The sequence below is a fragment of the Odontesthes bonariensis genome, chromosome 11 (genome assembly GCF_027942865.1).
Source record: "Odontesthes bonariensis isolate fOdoBon6 chromosome 11, fOdoBon6.hap1, whole genome shotgun sequence".
In the NCBI taxonomy this organism is placed as follows: Eukaryota; Metazoa; Chordata; class Actinopteri; order Atheriniformes; family Atherinopsidae; genus Odontesthes; species Odontesthes bonariensis.
In genome coordinates this window covers 31,077,943-31,100,037 of record NC_134516.1, presented here as the reverse complement: position 1 = coordinate 31,100,037, position 22,095 = coordinate 31,077,943, and the positions used below count along the sequence as shown (strand labels likewise).

Below are 22,095 nucleotides of genomic sequence, written 5' to 3'. Positions count from 1 at the left end.
TCAGAATTGGCACGACAGTCAAGCAACACATTCTGTATCTTTGCTGGTCAAAAGTTAGAATCCACCTGTTAAGCCGAGGAACAGGGTTCGATTCCTTGACGGAAGGCTGCCATTTTCGCTCAGCAGCTAGGGATTCGCCAAAGTCCGTTTCAAAAACAGCATCGGAAAATCTTTTTAAAACCTGAAAAAATTGACTTTGCATGTCAAGAATAGCAGATGAGGCTCCCCTCCTATCCATAATTATGAATATGTTGATGTTGCTATCATTATTGTGCAGTCATACATCTTCACACAAGGATGAAATAAATAAAGGAGGCGCAAGTAATGTTTCCGCCCAGTTTCGAACTGAGGACCTTTCGCGTGTGAGGCGAACGTGATAACCACTACACTACAGAAACTGAAGCCATGCCTATTCACTAGTGTTCCAGAAGCCAAAGAATGAGGTAAGTTTTCCCAAATTTTGTTGCTCGTGGAAAGAGTTTGTGGAGTCGCAACAAATTGAGTCAGAAGTGGGATTGTAACACACTCCTCTGGGAGAGCATGGATAAATAGAAGCATCGTAAATGAATATGCAAGAAGAAACCAAAAAAAATTCAACTAGCAACACAGAGGTGTTACGTCACATACCACAGATCCTCTCAGCTGGAATTGTGCACTCTGGTGTCATTTCACAACTGACTAGCCTACTCAACTCATCTTCTTTCCAGAACTCAACCATGACAGCACACACCTGAAGGTTCCACCGAGATTTGAACTCGGATCGCTGGATTCAGAGTCCAGAGTGCTGACCTTTACACCATGGAACCCCTTCCACAGTCAATTTACGCTCTCAGTCATGCAAATGCTTGACAATGAAAGGGTTTTAGCACCGTGATTTTTTTTTTTGTCAATTTTTCAGTGATACTCTTACAGCTTGTATTCTCAGAATTGGCACGTCAGTCAAGCAACACATTTTGTATCTTTGCTGGTCAAAGGTTAGAATCAGCCTGTCAAGCGGAGGAACAGGATTCGATTCCTTGACGGAAGGCTGCCATTTTAGCTCAGCAGCTAGGGGTTTGCCAAAGTCCGTTTCACACCATAGCATCAGAAAATCTTTTAAAAACCTGCAAAAATTGACTTTACATGTCAAGAATAGCAGATGAGGCTCCCCTCCTATCCATAATTATGAATATGTTGATGTTGCTATCATTAACGTGCAGTCATACATCTTCACACAAGGATGAAATAAATAATGGAGGAGCAAGTAATGTTTCCGCCCAGTTTCGAACTGAGGACCTTTCGCGTGTTAGGCGAATGTGATAACCACTACACTACGGAAACTGAAGCCATGCCTATACATTAGTGTTCCGGAAGCCAAAGAATGAGTTAAGTTTTCCCAAATTTTGTTGCTAGCGGAAAGAGTTTGTGGAGTCGCAACAAATTGAGTCAGAAGTGGGATTGTAACACACTCCTCTGGGAGACCATGGATAAATAGAAGCATCGTAAATGAATATGCAAGAGGAAACCAAAAAAGATTCAACTAGCAACACAGAGGTGTGACGTCACATACCACAGATCCTCTCAGCTGGAGTTGATCAATCGTGCAATCTGGTGTCATTTCACAACTGACTAGCCTACTCAACTCATCTTCTTTCCAGAACGCAACCATGACAGCACACACCTGAAGGTTCCACTGAGATTTGAACTCGGATCACTGGATTCAAAGTCCAGAGTGCTGACTGTTATGCCCCTGGAAAATACGTTGTTCGTTTGCTAGAAACACAGTTCAATGTCATTTGGTTACCATAGCAACGTGGGGGTGGTACTTGGGACATGTTGGGACATGTTGGGACATGTAGAAAACTCTCAGTGCTGTGGTCAGCTACGGTCGTGCAAACACACGCAGTCTTCAGCTCTTCTGTTAATCCTCCAGTTGTTCTCCCTCTTCGCTAAAACAACGTCTGTGAGTATTGTTTATCAGCTGACATTAACATTAATCTGGCAATTGTGAGTTTGTATGTATTAAGACTGCTAAGATTTAAATTGTGTAGCTAAGCTAGGTTAGCTCTGTGTTAAGACTGTTTCGTGTTTAGATCAGATCGTATCTTTATAATATTAATGCAGATGGTTTTGCTGTATTTTCAGTTTCACAAGATTCTCAGTAAACTTCATGGAATCAAGCACATGCGTCCTGGATATTATTGAGAAGTGTTTAAGCTGATTGGGAACGTAGCCCAAGACAGTGAAAAGACGGCAACACAGCTAACGGGAAACACACGGATTGCTTCCTACAGAGCTACTCAATATCAAGAGATAAGCAGCTAACATTACAGCTTCCAGACAGCTTCACGCTAGCCTTCTTCTCCTAACATTGAACCCACGCCGAGTCACAATGTCACAACGCAGCAACAGTAAAGGTGGAAATGGAGATAACCACTCTGAGTCTGCACATTCAAGTAGCAGTCGCTCATCTAGTACATCGTCTAGCTCAAGAATTAGCATTGTCATCGCCAAGGCTAAAGCAAAAGCTGAAGCAGCGCAAGCCAGAGCGGCACATTCAAAAAAGGAAATCGAACTTAAAGTGGAGCAGGCACGTATCCAAGCCAGTCTTGATGCATTAAATGAAGAAAAAGAAAAAGATGCTGCCATAGCAGAGGCAAATACTCTCGTGGCTGGTTTAATAGACATGGGCCTGGAATTACGCAGTGAAGCTAACGACACGGTCCCCCAGTCTATCAAACACCAGCGCACTGCCACCTACGTGTCAGAGCAAGCCAGCCTACACAGCAATAGCTCACCAGCCATAATAAAGAGCGACAACGCTTCATCAGCACTCCACCCACCCAACGAAAGCCAAACTCAAGCTGCTGCTTCTTCTGCCATCACGCCTCATCACTCTCCTCAGGCTCCCCAGACAAGTGGAGCACCAGAACAACAAAGCCTCAAGCAGCCTCTCTACTCCCCTCCAGCTCCTCAGCTTAGTGGAATATCTCCACATCAGACCTTCAAACAGCATTTCCCATCTCCTGCATACCAACCTGTTCGTGGGACGCCTTATGGAACCAGCCATGACAATTCTGCATCAAACGGAGACCTCATTAAATACCTCGCCCGCAACCGCCTGGTGACCTCAGGTCTCACCCCATATGATGATCAGCCAATGAACTATTGGGCCTGGAAAACATCGTTCGGAAATACTATCGCCGGGCTAGATCTGTCTGCTGCAGAAGAAATCGACCTCCTAACCAAGTTTCTGGGAAAAGAGTCAGCAGAACAAGTAAGAAGAATAAAAACAGTCAACATCAGAAATCCGGCTAATGGACTGTACATGGCATGGGAGCGTCTCGATGAACTATATGGCTCACCAGAGGCAGTTGAACAGGCTCTGTTCAGCAAACTGGAAAACTTTCCAAAGATCACAACAAAGGATCCACAGAGACTCCGAGATCTAGCTGACCTGTTGTCAGAACTACAGGCAGCCAAGGAGGATGGCTTCCTCGCAGGCTTGTCATACTTAGATACTTCCAGAGGAATTAAGCCTATTATAGAGAAACTTCCTTACAACTTACAAGAAAAGTGGTTATACTTTGGGACAAGATACAAACGTGAACGTTTCGTCAGCTTCCCACCTTTCTTCGTACTGGTAGACTTCATCCATACAGAGGCAAAGGCTCGTACAGACCCAGGTTTTAACCTCTTCATGCAAGCTCCAACAGAGAGAAAGAGCAAATGGGAGAGGCCCGCAAAGACATCCGTATACGTTCATAAGACACAGGTCTCAGGATCCACCAAGTATGAGTCTAGAGGAGGCAGGGAACGAATTGACCCAAACGAACATTGCCCCCTACATCAAAAGCCCCACCCTCTTAGGAAATGCAGAGGCTTTCGTGAAAAGAGCATAGATGATCGCAAACAGCTCTTGAAGGAACACTACATCTGTTTTCGCTGTTGCTCTTCCACAGAACATCTCGCAAAGAACTGCACTGCTGAGATAAAATGTACAGAGTGCGAGAGCACTGCTCACGTGACAGCACTACACCCCAACCGACCTACCTGGAAATCTAAGTCGTTCCCTTCTACTTCAGAGGATGGCGGGGAGGAGGACAAAGCGGATAACCAGGAGGTCAAGTCGACATGCACACAAGTATGTGGGGAAGGTCTAAGCGCCAGAGCATGTGCCAAGATCTGCCTTGTCAGCGTGTTTCCAAACGGGTGCAGAGAGGCGTCCAAGAGGATGTACGCCATACTGGATGAGCAGAGTAATCGGTCCCTCGCACGGTCCGAGTTCTTTGATGTCTTCAATATCTCCGGCTGCTCCTACTCATACACGCTCAAGACCTGTGCGGGACGTACAGAGACAGCGGGGAGGAGAGTCAGTGGCTACACTGTGGAGCCAGTGGACAAGAAAGTAAGCATTCCTCTGCCTACACTCCTCGAGTGCAACCAAATCCCTAATGTGCGTGCTGAGATTCCTACCCCAGATGCAGCATACCACCATGCTCACCTGAAACGCATAGCTGACAAAATACCACCTCTCGATCCGGACGCCAAGATACTCCTCCTATTGGGTAGGGACATCTTACAAGTTCACAAGGTCCGAGAGCAGATAAGTGGCCCAGGAAATACACCGTTCGCTCAAAAGCTTGACCTAGGATGGGTCGTCATCGGTGATGTATGCCTTGGAGGCGCTCACAGACCACTCGAGGCAAGAAGCTACAAAACAGCCATCTTAGACAATGGTCGTGCAAGCCATCTCCAGCCATGCAACAGCAAGATCAGGGTGAAAGAGATGTTCAGTCAAGCACCTAAACATCTGGCATTAACCCCCACGTACGGCTCAGCGACCCTCATAGGAGACAGCCTGGGTCAAACCGTCTTCGCACGTACTCCTGATGACCACAGACTTGCTCCATCCATAGAAGATCTGAAGTTTCTTCAGATAATGGAAGCTGAGTGCCACCAGGACAGCGCCAAAAGTTGGGTTGCACCTTTACCCTTCCGGTCGCCAAGACAGCGGCTACCCAATAACAGGAAACACGCTCTCGACCGTCTGGTCTCACTCCACCGCTCATTGGAAAAACGGCCGCAGATGAAAGCCCACTTCCTGGAGTTTATGGAGAAGATGCTCAAGAGAGCACATGCAGAAGTTGCCCCACCAACGAAACCCCAACAGGAGTGCTGGTACCTGCCCCTGTTTGGCGTGTACCACCCCAGGAAGCCAGATAAGATCCGTGTGGTCTTCGACAGCAGCGCGTCATGTGGAGGAGTATCGCTCAACGACGTTTTGCTCACTGGCCCCGACCTTAATAATAGCCTACTAGGCGTTCTCATGAGGTTCAGGAAGGAACAAGTAGCGATCACCGCTGACATCGAGCACATGTTCCACTGCTTCGTTGTAAAGGAGGACCACCGGGACTTCCTCCGCTTCCTGTGGTATAGGAACAACGACCTCACCTCTGGTATTGTGGACTACAGGATGCGAGTCCACCTGTTTGGGAACAGTCCTTCGCCTGCCGTTGCAGTGTACGGTTTGCGACGGGCAGCTAAGGAAGCAGAAGCCGACTATGGCAGCGACGCAAGAAGATTCATCGACCGTGAGTTCTATGTTGACGATGCTTTAAAGTCTTTCAGCAGTGAGGAAGAAGCCATCAGTGTCCTCGGGCGAGCGCAGAAGATGCTTGCAGCTTCTAACCTCAGACTGCACAAAATTGCGTCAAATCGACCTGCCGTCATCGAAGCATTCCCATCCGAGGATCGTTCCAACGACGTCAACAGCCTAGATCTCTTCGTCGATGATCTGCCCATCCAACGTAGCCTTGGATTGTTCTGGAACATGCGCACAGACACCTTCATGTTTCAGATTGAAGACGATAAAAAGCCGTTCACCCGTAGAGGAGTACTCTCGACAGTGAATAGCCTCTATGACCCCTTAGGGTTCCTCGCACCCATCACAGTTCACGGAAGACTAATACTCAGAGAACTCACCACACAAGCAGAGGAATGGGACTCGCCCCTACCCAAAGACATGGAGATTGAGTGGACCAGATGGAAAGAGTCACTCAAAGACTTAGAGGGGCTCCAGATACAACGCCCTTATACGTCCTTCTCCACTGCAGGGGCACTAAGAAGAGAACTCTGCGTCTTTGCAGACGCATCAGTCAAAGCAATTGCAGCTGTGGCCTACATTAAGGTCACAAGCCAACAAGAACAGGTGGATGTTGGCTTTGTCTTTGGGAAGGCAAAGTTGGCCCCCCAGCCTGGCCTAACTATCCCAAGGCTTGAGCTCTGTGCAGCTGTACTCGCTGTCGAGATCGCCGAGATGATAGCCACAGAGATGGACACAACATTTAACAACATCACCTATTACACAGATAGCAAGGTTGTATTGGGATATATCCACAACCAGTCAAGGAGATTCTATGTCTATGTACATAACAGGGTTCAGAGAATCCATCAGTCACTGTGTCCTGGCCAGTGGAAGTATGTTCCAACACACCTCAACCCAGCTGATGTAGGCTCAAGAACAGTGACACCAGCCCTCCTTAGTAGCACAACATGGCTCAAAGGACCAGCCTTTCTCTACGATGCATCCTCGTGTCCATCTGAGAACTATGATCTTGTCAACCCTGACATCGATTCTGAAGTGCGTCCCCAGGTGACGACAAGCCTCACACATGTTACCAGAGATGTGGTACACTCACAACGCTTTGAACGCTTCTCCAAGTTCAGCACTCTCCTCACAGCCATAGCACACCTGATCCACGTGGCTCACTCCTTCGCTCACTCCATTCAGAAGGAATGCCAGGGGTGGCACATCTGTCGTCCTACAGAGGAAGAGCTACTCAAAGCCAAAGTGTGTATCGTAAAGAGTGTCCAGAATGAGTGCTATGCTGAGGAGCTCAAGTGTATCAACTCAGGTTCAAACATCCCATCTTCTAGCAGCCTGTGGAAATTGCACCCCACAGTGGGCCCAGACCAACTTCTTAGGGTAGGAGGTCGCATTGGGCAGTCGAGTCTAAGCATGAATGAGACTCACCCTATCATCATTCCTGGGCGGCATCACCTCGCAACCCTGCTCGTGTCACACTATCACGAAGCAGTGAAACACCAAGGAAGACATCTCACCGAAGGGGCCATTCGAGCTGCAGGGTTCTGGCTGGTGGGAGCCAAACGCTGTATTAGCAGCTTGCTCTACAGGTGTGTCATTTGTAGGAAACTGAGGGGAAAGACCGAACATCAGCAGATGGCAGCCTTGCCAGCAGAACGGCTACAAGTAGCACCTCCTTTCACCTACGTGGGTGTCGATGTCTTTGGACCATGGGACATTGTCTCACGCCGCACAAGAGGAGGAGTCTCCAACTCCAAACGATGGGCAGTGATGTTCTCATGTATGTGTTCAAGGGCAGTTCATATCGAGGTGATCGAGGCAATGAGTGCCAGCAGTTTTATCAACGCCTTAAGAAGGTTCTTTTCGATCAGAGGCCCTGCAAAGCAGATACGCTCTGACTGTGGAACTAATTTCATTGGCGCCTCCCGTGAGCTGGAAATGGACAAGACGAATCCAGGCTTCAATAGCATGGAGAAGTACCTGAGCACACAGAGCTGTACCTGGGTGTTTAACCCACCCCATGCGTCCCACATGGGTGGCGCATGGGAGCGCATGATTGGCATCGCCCGCCGTATCTTAGATTGCATGTTGCAAGATCAGAAGAGGTCTCGCCTAACACATGAGGTTCTGACTACGCTCATGGCCGAGGTAGTTGCGATCATGAATAATAGGCCTCTCATCCCAGTGTCATCGGATCCAGAATCGCCTCTCATCCTCACACCAGCAATGCTCCTGACCCTCAAGACAGGCTCTGCGCCTCCTCCTCCACCAGGCAGCTTTGAGGAAGCAGATCTGTTCAGAGAGGAGTGGAAGCAAGTTCAGGGTCTGGCAGATATGTTTTGGAACAGGTGGAAACATGAATACCTCAAAACATTGCAGCTCCGGCACAAGTGGCAAGGAAAACGGCCAAGCCTCCAAGAAGGAGACATAGTTCTCCTGAAAGACAAGCAGGCAAAGAGAAACGAATGGCCTATGGGCATCATCACAAAAACCTTTCCAGGAGAGGATGGATTGGTCCGGAAAGTTGAAGCGGAAGTTGTCAGGGATGGAACCAAAAAGACCTTTTCTCGTCCCATTACAGAAGTCGTTCTGCTTCTTTCTCCAAAGACTGATTCTGTTTGTTAATGTGGGCTCTTTAAAGAACCCAAGCGGGGAGTGTTATGCCCCTGGAAAATACGTTGTTCGTTTGCTAGAAACACAGTTCAATGTCATTTGGTTACCATAGCAACGTGGGGGTGGTACTTGGGACATGTTGGGACATGTAGAAAACTCTCAGTGCTGTGGTCAGCTACGGTCGTGCAAACACACGCAGTCTTCAGCTCTTCTGTTAATCCTCCAGTTGTTCTCCCTCTTCGCTAAAACAACGTCTGTGAGTATTGTTTATCAGCTGACATTAACATTAATCTGGCAATTGTGAGTTTGTATGTATTAAGACTGCTAAGATTTAAATTGTGTAGCTAAGCTAGGTTAGCTCTGTGTTAAGACTGTTTCGTGTTTAGATCAGATCGTATCTTTATAATATTAATGCAGATGGTTTTGCTGTATTTTCAGTTTCACAAGATTCTCAGTAAACTTCATGGAATCAAGCACATGCGTCCTGGATATTATTGAGAAGTGTTTAAGCTGATTGGGAACGTAGCCCAAGACACTGACCTTTACACCATGGAACCCCTTCCACAGTCAATTTACGCTCTCAGTCATGCAAATGCTTGACAATGAAAGGGTTTTAACGACGTGATTTTTTTTGACAATTTTTCAGTCATACTCTTACAGCTTGTATTCTCAGAATTCGCACGACAGTCAAGCAACACATTCTGTATCTTCTTCAATGGTCAAAGGTTAGAATCCGCCTGTCAAGCGGAGGAACAGGGTTTGATTCCTTGACTGAAGGCTGCCATTTTCGCTCAGCAGCTAGGTATTCGCCAAAGTCCGTTTCACACCATAGCATGAGAAAATCTTTTGAAAACCTGCAAAAATTGACTTTACATGTCAAGAATAGCAGATGAGGCTCCCCTCCTATCCATAATTATGAATATGTTGATGTTGCTATCATTATTGTGCAGTCATACATCTTCAAACAAGGATGAAATAAATAAAGGAGGAGCAAGTAATGTTTCCGCCCAGTTTCGAACTGAGGACCTTTCGCGTGTGAGGCGAACGTGATAACCACTACACTACGGAAACTGAAGCCATGCCTATTCACTAGTGTTCCGGAAGCCAAAGAATGAGGTAAGTTTTCCCAAATTTTGTTGCTCGCGGAAAGAGTTTGTGGAGTCGCAACAAATTGAGTCAGAAGTGGGATTGTAACACACTCCTCTGGGAGAGCATGGATAAATAGAAGCATGGTAAATGAATATGCAAGAAGAAACCAAAAAAGATTCAACTAGCAACACAGAGGTGTGACATCACATACCACAGATCCTCTCAGCTGCAATTGATCAATCGTGTACTCTGGTGTCATTTCACAAGTGACTAGCCTACTCAACTCATCTTCTTTCCAGAACACAACCATGACAGCACAAACCTGAAGGTTCCACCGAGATTTGAACTCGGATCACTGGATTCAAAGTCCAGAGTGCTGACCTTTACACCATGGAACCCCTTCCACAGTCAATTTACGCTCTCAGTCATGCAAATGCTTGACAATGAAAGGGTTTTAACGACGTGATTTTTTTTGTCAATTTTTCAGTGATACTCTTATAGCTTGTATTCTCAGAATTGGCACGACAGTCAAGCAACACATTCTGTATCTTCTTCAATGGTCAAAGGTTAGAATCCGCCTGTCAAGCGGAGGAACAGGGTTTGATTCCTTGACCGAAGGCTGCCATTTTCGCTCAGCAGCTCGGGATTCGCCAAAGTCCGTTTCACACCATAGCATCAGAAAATCTTTTGAAAACCTGCAAAAATTGACTTTACATGTCAAGAATAGCAGATGAGGCTCCCCTCCTATCCATAATTATGAATATGTTGATGTTGCTATCATTAGCGTGCAGTCATACATCTTCACACAAGGATGAAATAAATAAAGGAGGAGCAAGTAATGTTTCCGCCCAGTTTCGAGCATGGATAAATGGAAGCATCGTAAATGAATATGCAAGAAGAAACCAAAAAAAATTCAATGAGCAACACAGAGGTGTGATGTCACATACCCTCTCAGCTGGAATTGAGCACTCTGGTGTCATTTGGCAACTGACTAACCTACTCAACTCATCTTCTTTCCAGAACACAACCATGACAGCACACACCTGAAGGTTCCACCGAGATTTGAACTCCGATCACTGGATTCAGAGTCCAGAGTGCTGACCTTTACACCATGGAACCCCTTCCACAGTTAATTTACGCTCTCAGTCATGCAAATGCTTGACAATTCGCTGGTCAAAGGTTAGAATCCGCCTGTCAAGCGGAGGAACAGGGTTCGATTCCTTGATGGAAGGTTGCCGTGTGATTGCTGCTGCTTGTGCTTTTTTGTTTGTGTGTTTGCGTGTTTGTTCTCTGCTTGTCTGTTTACAGGTGCTCCTGGTGCCTCTAAGGCTGGATTCCCCACAAAAGCCTTGGATTGTCTTCAGTTTTGTTTTTACAGGTGTAGCAGCTGGTTTTCTCATTTTTCATTGTTTTCTATGTTTGTCTCTTCATATTTCTGTTCCTTTTTTTCCCTTCTTCGCTCTCCCTCTCTCTCTGTCCCCCGGTCCGGTTCGGCACTATCACACTATCACATCATGTTAAGTATTGTAACAAAAATAAATAAATAAAAATAAGGAGTTGATGGAGGGGGCTGCACAGTGGTGTGGTGGTTAGCACAGTCGCCTCACAGCAAGAAGGTTCCAGGTTCAACACCCAGCCAGGGCCTTTCTGTGTGGAGTCTGCATGTTCTCCCCGTGTATGCGTGGGTTCTCTCCGGGTACTCCGGCTTCCTCTCACTGTCTAAAAAATTGTCCTTAGGTGTGAGTGTGAGTGTGAGTGTGCATGGTTGTTTGTCTCTATGTGGCCCTGTGATGGACTGGCAGCCTGTCCAGGGTGTACCCCGCCTCTCACCCATTGACTGCTGGGATAGGCTCCAGCCCCCCCCCCGCGACCCGACCAACAGATTCAGCAGTATAGATAATGGATGGATGGAAGGAGTTGATGGGCATCAAGGGGAGCTTTACATTCATAAAGCTTCCCTTGGTATAGCATATATGATATAGCATAAACAGTATTCAGATTACAATTCTGCTGCCATAATGCTGGACAGGACAAGGGGTTTTAAAAAAAAAAAAAGAAGTGAGTGCTCATCAAACACAGCTCCAAAGCAGTCCCCAGGTCAGAGCCAGCCTTCTTTAGCAGTTTGCTCAGTTTCTTTGAGTCGCTGGCTCTGATGCTGCTGCCACAGCAGATGCTGCTGAAGAAAGATGGCACTCTGCACCACAGACTTATAAGAGATATGCAACAGGTAAACTCCCAGGTGTTCCTCAGCCACCTCTTCTCCTGGGATGGAGACGCTGTTTGGCTTATTGGTGCTCCTCCTAAAATCAGCAGCTGAGGTGATTATTCCCACACCAGGCCACACAGTGGTTGCCCACCTCCCTGCCTCTTGTCCTTCCTTCCCTGGTTACCTGTCAGATTTTATTACTCATTTTAAAAGCTTTGAATAGTTGGACGGTTGCCTCTGTCTATGATCTGTGAACTCCTTACTCCCCTGATTGCTGCTCACACGGCCCACTGTTTAATATAACTGAGCTGTTCATTAGATGGAAATGAATCCCTGCATACTCCTAAAAATCACTTTATTTTGAGGCTTTTTTCTTCAAATTAAAACCCCACTTTCATAATTACTCGGGACTCTTTGTAAAATGCAAATAAAACCAGAAAGATATGATCTTAGAACTATTAAAAAGTTCTATCTAATTAGAGATAGTGCAAGTTCGGTGCCATCTGTTGGTTTCCTTAGCGAGGAAATAGTTTTTGAATTGCTCTGTATGAATGAATTGGATTCATTCTGAATTGAATTAATTGGATTATAATTACAATAAATTAAACTCCAATTGGCCTGAATTGGACTTTATTACTGAAGTGCCCTGAGATGACATTTGTTGTATTTGGCGCTATATAAATAAAAATGAATTGAATTGAATTGAATTTTAAGTACTTAAAAACAACAAGCAAAATGAGTCAAACCAAGAAATCATCTCCTCCACTTCAGTGGTGTGACATGGCAGACGACGATTTGCCCGAGGGTTTCTACACGTGTCCCATTACTTTTGGCAGTAAGGAAAGTTATGAGGAACCCAGCAACTGTTGGAAAAAGAACAATCCCAGGTCTCTGCTGCAGCTGGGACTCCTCACTCAGAGGATGTCCAGCTCCTGCAGGATCATCTCCAGGCCTCCGTAGTTCCTCCAGTCAAGTGGAAGTTTCCAGTTTCACAAACCGAGGGGATTCCCTCTAACGCCTCTGCTGCCGACCGAGATTATGGATCAGAGAAATGACAGAACTCTTACCGACAGAAGAATGAAAAGATCAGCTATTTATAGCATGGGATGGATATTCTGAGGACAAAGCTGCTGAAGAAACATTTCTTTCTGACAGGAGAAAAAGACAGAAGAGTGGCAGCAGAGAGCGGCTGCTCCATGACTGAGGAAAAACTAAAGAAGGTGCAAAACTGTTTGACGTGTGAGCGGCATCTCCGTCAAAAGTGTGAGCAGGAGCTCAAGCAGTGCAACCGAGTCACTGCAGGATTGTGTGAAACTCTGAAAGCAGCAGCAGCAGAAAGTGAATATCAGTCAGTTCTGAAAGAGGCAGAGAGCTGGAAAGAGCAACTGAAAGAAAAGAGCCACGTTGGTGGAGCGGAACTCTCTTAGATTAGCCAGAACTATCGAGAAAAGCCAGGCTTTCAGCGAATCCAGCTTCGTGGAACACCCCTCAGGACTTCCAAAACTTCCAGACTTCCAAACTGGGTTCCAGTTCCTGCTCTTTATTCTTTCATCAGTTTTATGAACCATGTGGCACTGTGGCTTAGTTGGTCAAAGTGCCTGTCTAGTAAACAGGAGATCCTGGGTTCAAATCCCAGCAGTGCCTGTGGGTCTTCAGAGCTAGCTATGACTTATCATGAGAAACTGGAAGTTAACAGGGTTCTACTGAATGCTTTGCGTTGTTGCTCTTCATCAAATGATGGACCTTTCAATGAGCATCATGGTTATTGTGAGACTGTTCTTTTGTCAGACTTGATAAAAATGTTTTTTTATAAGTCACAGTTAGTTTTGGGAAAGTCTCTGGAGCTCATTTCCTGAGGTTGATCCAGTTCCTGCTCTTTATTCTTTCATCAGTTTTATGAACCATGTGGCGCTGTGGCTTAGTTGGCCAAAGTGCCTGTCTAGTAAACAGGAGATCCTGGGTTCAAATCCCAGCAGTGCCTTAAGGTGTTATTATGTACGTCAACATGGTGCCATAACTGTTTACAGCAGTGCTTCGGGAGCGCTGGACTTCCAAAACAGTCTGTACTTGGAGACACTTCATCTCATGGCTTTAAATATTCTTGAGGTACAGAAGATTGAACTGGGACTATATCCAATGTTTTCACATATAGAGATAATTTGAAAAACATCAAGCCCTGATTTATGCAGAGATCACATGAATATTGGAAATAAATCACACAAAACCACTTCCTGCGGTGGATCCAGTTCCTGCTCTTTATTCTTTCATCAGTTTCATGAACCATGTGGTGCTGTGGCTTAGTTGGTCAAAGTGCCTGTCTAGTAAACAGGAGATCCTGGGTTCAAATCCCAGCAGTGCCTTAAAGGCCTACAGAAAGCTGACACTACACCCAATACATAATGATAATACATACACAGAGGAACAATACTGATCATTGGACTCTACACCAAAACATTTCATAAACGCATGAAATTTGAGATTTTGAATTTGCCGCTAGGAAACCTCCTAGAAAATCCGTGTGACGTCACACGTGCCATGGTTTTTCCTGGCTGCCGTGTTGCCAATTTAGCGACTTTGTCAGAAGACAGAAGCACTGCAGGACGGCGGCAACCCGGCATACCGTCACATCCTGTCAAAACGGCAGTTTCAAGCTAGCTACAACGAGGGTAGGTTCACTTCCTGTTTTCCCTATGATAAAAGGCAACGGGTATTTTATTTTGTCAAAATAACCGGAAGTGCGTTGCTCAATGCGGCTAGCTTTAGCAGCGCCGAATTCGTCGGAACAAAATATTTTGTCAGGTTTTCAACACGTTGGGGATCTAAACGACTACTTTCTCACCTGAAAAGTTTCAAATGTTGCGGGGACAGAGGAAGCAGAGAGACCTGCGGTCGGAACTTGTGTCTGTGTCTCCCTGTCCGCCTGCCTCCTCTCTGGTGAAATCAGCCGGAGCCATCCCGCCGTGTTCAGCTCCCTGCGGTGCGGACACTCAGGGGGAATCCACCTGGCGGAGAGCGGACACACTCTCCACCTGGCGGAGAGCGGACACACCGCGGGATGGTTGCCCTGAAATCAGCCGACAGAGCGATCATCAAGAGCCCCGACGTGGACATGATCGCTCTGCCGGCTGATTTCCACTCTCCACCTGGCAGAGTGTGTCCGCTCTCCGCCAGGTGGATTCCTGTCCGACCGCAGGTCTCTCTGCTTCCTCTGTCCCCGGTGGTGTGAGCTGCTGGTGCTGAGGGCAACACACGCACTTCTACTCGCAATAAAAACTGCACTGAACCCAACGTTTTATATTTCCAAGCAACGTCCCGCGGCACACATCGAAATTTGCCGCGAAGAAGCTGTTGTTAAAATTGGCTTTGTAAGATGATGGATAGATGGATGAATCAATGCTATTTGCATTATAATCACAGGGCAATGATCACTCAGAGTCTGTTTGGATTGTTGTCACTCAGGGCTGAATGAGAGAGAAAAAAACATGGTTGAGAAAAGACAATCTTAGTGTGTACGCATTTATGATAAAGAGAACAACTATAACCTAAATTGTGAACATTATAGCTCAGTTTGCCAGGTCTGGCAAACTGCTGGCTTCGCTACTGGAACTACTGGTATCAGACATGTTTATTGTTTATTGCACTCGCGACGTCACGCACCTGTCGTCGGTTTGCCAAAATTCGAATCAAAAGTGGTGATAGTTTATTGGGTCTAATCAGGACTATCCAGGGACCTAAAATTATTTTAAAATCATAAAACAATTCCATGGTATATAAGGAATCGATCTGCCATTTCAGTTTTGTGCAAAAAATCACCTTTCTGTAGGCCTTTAAGCTGTTATTATGTACATCAACATGGTGCCATAACTGTTTACAGCAGTGCTTCAGGAGTGCTGGACTTCCAAAACAGTCTGTACTTGGAGGCACTTCATCTCATGGTTTTAACTATTCTTGAGGTACAGAATCACAAAAACCACTTCCTGAGGTGGATCCAGTTCCTGCTCTTTATTCTTTCATCAGTTATATGAACCATGTGGCACTGTGGCTTAGTTGGTCAAAGTGCCTGTCTTGTAAACAGGAGATCCTGGGTTCAAATCCCAGCAGTGCCTGTGGGCCTTCAGAGCAAGCTATGACTTAGCATATTAAACAGCTTATTATCAGCTTTCTACTAAATCCTTTTCACTGGTCCACTTAATGAAAGTGCGTATAAATAGCACACAGCTTTTAAAGTCTCATTTATGCCTTTTTTATACTTTCAGAGTGTAATTTTCCTCCTTTCACATAACAAGTCAAATGGTTAGGGTACAGTACGGTGGAAGTTCTCCTCCTGTTACACTACATAACATCAAAATGAATGTACAAACCGTGAAATAGTCAGAGTTAGAGTAAAAGCTGAGGGCAGGACGTCATTTCCTTGAAATATGTAGCGGAAAATAATACGCAAAAGCATATAAAAGCCTTGTAAAAACACAGTAAATGACTTGGCGTGTAATAAGTACACCGCTTCATGAGATCTGGCTGTAACTGGTGAAAGTGACTTCCTCATGAACACCAGGGTCTGAGTTGAAGACCCAACAATATCTGCAAAATATGATGAAGTTTTGAACCAATTGGAGGCACTTCTACTCATGGCTTTAACTATTCTTGAGGTACAGAATCATAAAAAACACTTCCTGAAGTGGATCCAGTTCCTGCTCTTTATTCTTTTATCAGTTTTATGAACCATGTGGTGCTGTGGCTTAGTTGGTCAAAGTGCCTGTCTCGTAAACTGTCTCCTGGGTTCAAATCCCAGCAGTGCCTGTGGGCCTTCAGAGCTAGCTATGACTTAGCATGAGAAACTGGTTGTTAGCAGGGTTCTACTGAATGCTTTGCATTGTTGGTCTTGATCAAATGATGGACCTTTAAATGAGCATCATGGTTATTTTGAGTCTGTTCTTTGGTCAGACTTGATAAAAAAAAAAATTTGAAGTCACAGTTAGTTTTGGGAGAGTCTCAGGACCTTGTTTCCTGAAATGGATCCAGTTCCTGCTCTTTATTCTTTCATCAGTTTTATGAACCATGTGGCCCTGTGGCTTAGTTGGTCAAAGTGCCTGTCTAGTGTAAAAATTGGCTTTGTTCTTAGACATTATGAATGAAATAGTCTCAGTACTTTTCCATGATGACCTAAAGTGATCCAGGAGTAGGGAGACAAAACAATTGGGAAAGCAAGGGCAGATTCACACGTACACATTGTTTTGGGCTGATCCAGAGAATATGACGAAGCATGTTGGACCTACTCATGTCCAATCATACTCGGTCGAGTGTGAGTCCAACCTATGAGGCTATAAATACAAATGATAACCGGAAGTCGAGGTGCAGTCTGACGGACTTCCTGCGGGATATGACATGCTTTGACGTACTGGTGACCTCTCCTTCCAAGATTAGTTCCGGATCAGAATGCTGAACAGACGTTCAGCCAAGAGGAGAACCGAGCACCAAGCAGTGACAGGATTGGACCAGAAGAGACTACACGACATCATAAAAAATTGTATTTGTTCATCTGTTGTATTTCATGTAATCATTAAGCTGATTAATCATTTTGTGGGTATAAATCAACCAATCATTAGTATGATTATTGCCAGTGGGGTGACTCGGCTGTTTGGAGCGGGACCTTAGACTTTGAAAGGTAATGAGTTGGTCGGTCGCCAAGTGGAACTGGGGTCATAGGAGAATTTTTTTTTATGTGATAATTTTTGATAAATCAGTGTTGTGTGTTGTAATGGTACTTATGGGGGAGCAAGGCCTTGTGAACCACATAGAGTTTTAGGCCATTATGAACAAAGAGTCCACACAGAGGATGGGTTCGGGGCCACATACACACATTACATATAGCAAAATATTATTTTCTACATATAATCTATTAAGAAATGTGCTCATTTGCGGAGTTATTATCAGTTGAGTGAGGAAGGTTTTAAACTTACTAGAAAAGAGTCTCTATTTCTAGAATCTTGATCAATACTCCTGATATAGAAGGTTTTTTGCTAACGCATTAGAATTGTTTTCTACTATTTCCACATGCCTGTGCAATGAAGACTTGCTTGCTGCTGTAATTGCTACAGCAGCACCAACATGGAGATGAATGAATATTGTAGTGGTTTGGAGCCGGCATATAGGGAAAGGTATTTGGCGTTAGTTGAGAAATACATTGGGCGTGACCCATACTTAAAGTCATAATGTGTAATATTTCACGTTGTCTATTAACAAATTTGAGTCTTATCATTCACAAGTATTACCTCAATCGTTATTAATTACCTCCATCACAAAAGTGCAGTGTTCTTATATTCTTTATATTCAGCATACGAATGTACATAAGAGTGTTACACCCCAATGAATGTCTCCATGTTGCTCCGCCATTTTAAAACTACGGGATTTGTAGAAGGACATGTCATCAGCTTCGCATTTTCCGTTTCCACATTGGAAACATTACACATTATAGCTTTAATGAAAATGTCCGAATTTTCGCAAGACCGGAACGATTTGCCGAATATAGAGGCTGTGGACATAACGAGCTACCTGGTTCTTCAGACTTCTTACTAAACCAAGCAACAGATGAAGGCCCACAAAAGTTTGGAGGCATACAACTATTACCACAGCGGATGGATCAGCAAACTCGGAGTAAAACGTCTACAGAATGATTGTGTTTTGGTGTTGGCCAGGGTAAGCTTGTTTTCTGTGTTGTTTATGGTGCATTATCCCAATGGAAAATGCAGTGTGTAGTGCAGGGCTGGGCAGTAAAGCAGAACTTAACATGTTGAATGCCGAGCTGTGAATGTTGGCACTCAAATAACAATCAAAAATGTTTATGTTTTAATAAAATGCCGAGATCCAAATATACAAATGCTGACATTGTGTCTTTGTTAGCCTAATGCACAAGGCAGAGAGAGAGAGAACGATTCTGTTGTCAAGAACTTGGGAGCTAATGTACCCTGTTAGCACTTAAGCACTTCGTGGATACTACTGAAACGTGAAGATTGTGACGACATGACAAATTTGTTTTGTTTAGATCAACCACTCTCAGAGATCGCATGAAACACCGATGGCTGTGTCTTGGCTCTGTGTTTTGGTAACCCAGCTTGACCGTCGGAGCCCAGTCAACTGACTCAGTAGCTAACAACGCGCTGGGGCAGCCTTCAAAACAAAGCCCAAACGTAGCCCGTATTACATTACTGTTGATTGGCATTTAACAACATAATACTTTACTGCACTACTACTAAACAGTTAGATTTTGCACATACCTTTGACGAAGTGGTCACCGCAGACACGAGCATTTGCAGATTCAGCCCCTCCAGTCTGTAAACGTAGGTTAGCTATCCACTTTTTGCGGCGTTGTTTTATTAGTTTTTTCCATTTCTCACCTCTATGGGCGATTACCTTAGGTACTCGATAGTAACCCTTTCCCTTCTCTCGGTTAGACCGATTGCTACATCCAAAAACGGCACAAAACTGAGGCATTTTGGGCAAAAAAGTGGCAGACAAAACACAGTGTTTTCAATGTGATCCAGCTTCAGTTGCCCACCACTTAGGTTCGCACACTCCTATAAACACTTCATTTTCACTTGAATTACTCCGGTCCATTCTTGAGCTTCCAATTAAAGAACCGAATCTAACAATAGATAAAAAATCTATTTGCAAGGAATTTCTATTTAATTTCTACCTAATTTGAGCATTTACATGGCTTTGGAGTGAAAGAGTGCGACACTCTGGGACAGACCACATCCACTGGGTAAATGTGAAGCCTCATTTTTGGGGGCAAATCACTCTCAGATCACCTCAAAGGAGTCACTCCTGATTCTTGTGCTCAAAAGTGCTTCTCTTTGGGGTTGTCTTGGTAGTGAAAATGTACAAGATCTGAACCTTTGAGACAAACTGGATTACTTCCAGGGATGACATGTGATTTTCCAAGTCAAATAGAAGATCAATATTGTGGCCACGATTAGAATGACACTTATTTTCTATCAGAAGCGAGACTTTGTCATGATAAGTGCCCTGATAGAAAAACTGAGCTGTTCCTCATTATAGTAAGTGCTTCTTATTGGGGTAGTTTATCCTCTTTTTTTTGAGAACATGGTGGTAAGTCCTGTTAAGTTTGGGTGTGATTCTGAACAGACTCCTTCAGCGATTGAAGACATTTCCTGGACTGTCTTCCAAAGAATAAGAAATGATCTCAAATCACTGAAATTTGTCCTCACTGAAGCCGCTTTCATATCTATGTGGAGGAGATGGAGTGGTGAAAACTATCTGCCTCATTCCCTCCCCTGGCAGCTGTTGGTACCAGTACATCAGGAAGTAAGTAGCATCCTTATCGTGGCAGACTGACCCTCGTTCTTCCACAGCAGAAGAGTCTGGGTCACATCATTCCCATCAGTTAGACCTGCAGGAGTCAAAGTCACATTGTGTTACAGAAGCTCCAACAACTCTTCTGTGTGCAAATGAAAAAGAACAAGATGAAATTCTGATTATGAATTAAAAGAAGAGAACTTCTTCTCCTTTCAGTCCTCAGCATCATCATGTGCATAAAGTACCTGCAATACAGAGCAGAGCTGCAGAGAGTTTGATCAGAGCAGCTGGGATCATTATTGTGTTGGGAGAAGACTGAACTTGGAGACCACAGTCACTGTCAGTGTGTGTGATGGCAGCTCTGACATCACAGCACAGATATGAAGACTTGCATATGGGAGTGTCACATGACTGTGAGACATTGTCAGCTTGTACATGAGCTCCCCCTACAGGAGAGCAGATAAATACAGATGGGAACAGTGTGCAGAGGTTTTTGTTCAGTGTTCACATGTGTTTGGATCACTGTGTTGACTCACAGCACAGAAATACCAGCCTTTATCTTCTGGCTGCAGATTCTTTACTGTGAATGTTCCTCTCTCAGCTTCAGTCTTGGTGGCTGAGAATTTGTCTTTGCTGAATTCTCCAAAGTCGTGATCTGTTTTACCTGTAGCTGTGAACACGATAAGTTTCATAGTTTCTCCAGGCAGCTGTCTGTACCAGTACATCTGGTGATAGCCTCCACCCTTTGTGTGGTTACAGTGTATTGTTGCATTTTCACCCTGCTGCTCCCACAGTATGGGAGTCTGGAAGACATCACTTCCATCAACATGACCTGTGAGCACAACAGAGAAAGTTACCACAAATGAGCATTTTACCAGTTAACGGTTTCACCGGTGCAGACACCATCTAACTGCTGAAATGAATCTGCTAATAACATACTACTTTACCTTTGATCCAGTGAGCAAGCACCAATAAGCTGAGGAGCCGATGTCTGATAGAGGTCATGCTGTAAAACTCAGGCTCTCAGTTACAGTATCTCACTGTGTAGTCCCAGATATGAAGAGATGCAGGGAGGTGTGTCACTGCAAGGTGTGACCTTCTCTGATCCTGTGAACCAACAGGAGGCCACGTTTGTTATGTGGGAGGAGCTTAACTGAAGTGAACACAGCTGTGAAACCAGGAAGATTACACTGTGTGAAGTATGAATCAGCTGATGGAGAAGTTCCACCATGTGATCCGTTCTGATATTGACGTGCACACTTGTAACACTTTGAAATATTGGAATGAACATTTTTCTGTCCTTAACAAATATTCAAACACGTTAAACGGAGGCGGGTTTGTGTGTGGTCGGTACAGGAGTTCGTCAGTGTCTTTGGACATGTTGACGGAGCTGATGGTGCTTTAAAGACAGAGGCAGATGTACTATCTGATATACTACAGATATAGATATACTATTTGGGGTTTGTCACAGAACTTCTGAGCTTTTTGTCTATTTTGTTTGTTTCACTGTCTGCACATTCACCAGTTTTCTTCACCGTGAAGTTAAGTTTGTGAATGACTCACCGTTGGTGTAGAAGACATCTTAATTCACAATGAAACAATCGCTACCTGTGAGGAAATGATAAATAAGAAATATGATGATCCTGTAGAAGTCTGACATGAGTGCAGTCACTCTGACGTCAGCAATGAAACACAGGAGTGAAATCATGACAGGGTTTCTCCTTTTAACTGAACTGAGAGTGATTTTATGAGCCAACCGATGTGATGTCAAGAGAGGAGTGGCTTCCTGTGGCTGTAAAGCAGACTGATGGCTCCCATTGTTGCTGCAGTTATCCATCATTTACCTGCATTCTTAAACTTTTGCTTTTCAGACAACATGAAAAAGGCTCATTACACTTTTTTAAAACCCAAAGTGCTGCCTTGTGTAGTGAGATCTTCAGCAGGTGTCCCAGAGCATTTTTTTTCATTTTCATTCAAAACCACTGAAGTTGATAAGTCGTGTGCAGTTTTTGTAGAGTTCAGAGGGGATTTGTGTCATTGTGCATCTTGTTCAGCACAGATGATTTGTTTAAAAGCCTTGAAAAAAAAAACGTATAAAACTATGTTTCACAGAGTTTTGCAGATGTTGATACAGTCAGAAAAGTCTCAGCATCTATACTTGTGTTAAGGCTCAAATGAGATGAGTGAGGTTTAAAGAGGAATGAAGAGGATGAAGAAACACCATCACTGTAACTGATGAAGTGGAAGGAGGGAGTGGCTTCACATATTCTTGCTGCTGTAGATTGCC

General features: G+C 44.7%; 1 protein-coding gene and 9 non-coding genes across 10 annotated transcripts in view; 4 read left to right on the top strand and 6 right to left on the bottom strand.

Moving 5' to 3' along the window:
• The window catches only part of LOC142391905 (NLR family CARD domain-containing protein 3-like), a 418,516-nt gene that overhangs the window by 97,139 nt on the left and 299,282 nt on the right, over nucleotides 1-22,095 (bottom strand). The window lies entirely within an intron of this gene.
• On the bottom strand, nucleotides 326-398 carry trnav-cac (transfer RNA valine (anticodon CAC)). The gene has a single exon. It is a non-coding gene; the product is annotated as a tRNA-Val (tRNA).
• trnaq-cug (transfer RNA glutamine (anticodon CUG)) lies at nucleotides 735-806 on the bottom strand. The gene has a single exon. It is a non-coding gene; the product is annotated as a tRNA-Gln (tRNA).
• On the bottom strand, nucleotides 1,248-1,320 carry trnav-aac (transfer RNA valine (anticodon AAC)). The gene has a single exon. It is a non-coding gene; the product is annotated as a tRNA-Val (tRNA).
• Nucleotides 9,199-9,271, bottom strand: trnav-cac (transfer RNA valine (anticodon CAC)). The gene has a single exon. It is a non-coding gene; the product is annotated as a tRNA-Val (tRNA).
• On the bottom strand, nucleotides 9,616-9,687 carry trnaq-uug (transfer RNA glutamine (anticodon UUG)). The gene has a single exon. It is a non-coding gene; the product is annotated as a tRNA-Gln (tRNA).
• On the top strand, nucleotides 13,066-13,139 carry trnat-agu (transfer RNA threonine (anticodon AGU)). The gene has a single exon. It is a non-coding gene; the product is annotated as a tRNA-Thr (tRNA).
• Nucleotides 13,403-13,476, top strand: trnat-agu (transfer RNA threonine (anticodon AGU)). Its single transcript has one exon. It is a non-coding gene; the product is annotated as a tRNA-Thr (tRNA).
• Nucleotides 13,782-13,855, top strand: trnat-agu (transfer RNA threonine (anticodon AGU)). The gene has a single exon. It is a non-coding gene; the product is annotated as a tRNA-Thr (tRNA).
• On the top strand, nucleotides 15,528-15,601 carry trnat-ugu (transfer RNA threonine (anticodon UGU)). Its single transcript has one exon. It is a non-coding gene; the product is annotated as a tRNA-Thr (tRNA).